Consider the following 965-nt stretch of genomic DNA (forward strand, 5'->3'; position numbering starts at 1 on the left):
ATGTGACATGGAGCCCGGGGTCTCCACCTCCGGACCACCAGCCCTCCACCCCCCTCCGCAGCCACCCCAGGGGTGTTCCTGGGGCTGGGCCGAGGGTCCTCAGCCCCCTGGGCTGATGTGACTGTTGTCCACCTTGAGGGGACACCAAGGCTGGCACCGGGCCAGCACACATGGGGGGAGGTCCACACTGAAGACCCCCCACCCTTGCTGTTCCTGGGACAGCTTGGACCAGGGGGCACCCGGCCACGCACTCCCCTGCCTTCACACCCCCCAGAAGCCTGGAGGGGCCGTCCACTGCTGTCCAGGGGGCTGAGGGGGCAGGTGGAGTCCCCTCCTGCCATCCCAGGGGCTGGGGGGGCTTTTTTGTATTTGTGTCCTAAGGGTGAGCTGGGGGGTGGGAGAAGGGGGGAAGGGAAAAAGAAGAGGTTTCTTGGGTGGGGGGTGCTCACTGCCTCCCTGGGTAGCTTCTCCCTGCGCCTGGAGCTGTGTCCCAGTGCTGGAGGAGGGGGGAGCTCACCAGCCTGCCCTGCACCTCGGAGCCCCTCCCCTGCTCCCACCAGCCGGGGTGGGGGGGGCTCAGCACCTGCCAGGGCCCAGCAGCCCTCACTGCCTCCTCTTCCTCCTCCTCGGGAAGGGAAAAGTTGGACTTGGGCTGTACCTTGCGGTGCTCCAGTTGTTTCCATGCCCTGGCTGCGCTGGCCAGGGGGATAAAGTCGTATTTGGCAGTTGTACCTCTGTTCCCTCTCTGTGGCGTCCCGGGGTGGGATTTGAGAGGGACATGCCCTGGGCACCCCAGCAGGGACGGATGCACTTGGCCTTCTCTCTCCACCTTCTACTTTAATGATCATTGGTTTTTCCTCATAATTTATTTGCAGTTTTCCCGAGACAAAAACGAAATCAGAGTCATCTTTTACACTTACAAGGCTCAGAAAGAAAAGACAAAGGGTTTTTTGGGGGGAGGGGCA

The sequence above is a fragment of the Corvus brachyrhynchos genome, unplaced genomic scaffold (genome assembly GCF_000691975.1).
Source record: "Corvus brachyrhynchos isolate BGI_N302 unplaced genomic scaffold, ASM69197v1 scaffold141, whole genome shotgun sequence".
Taxonomy (NCBI): domain Eukaryota; kingdom Metazoa; phylum Chordata; class Aves; order Passeriformes; family Corvidae; genus Corvus; species Corvus brachyrhynchos.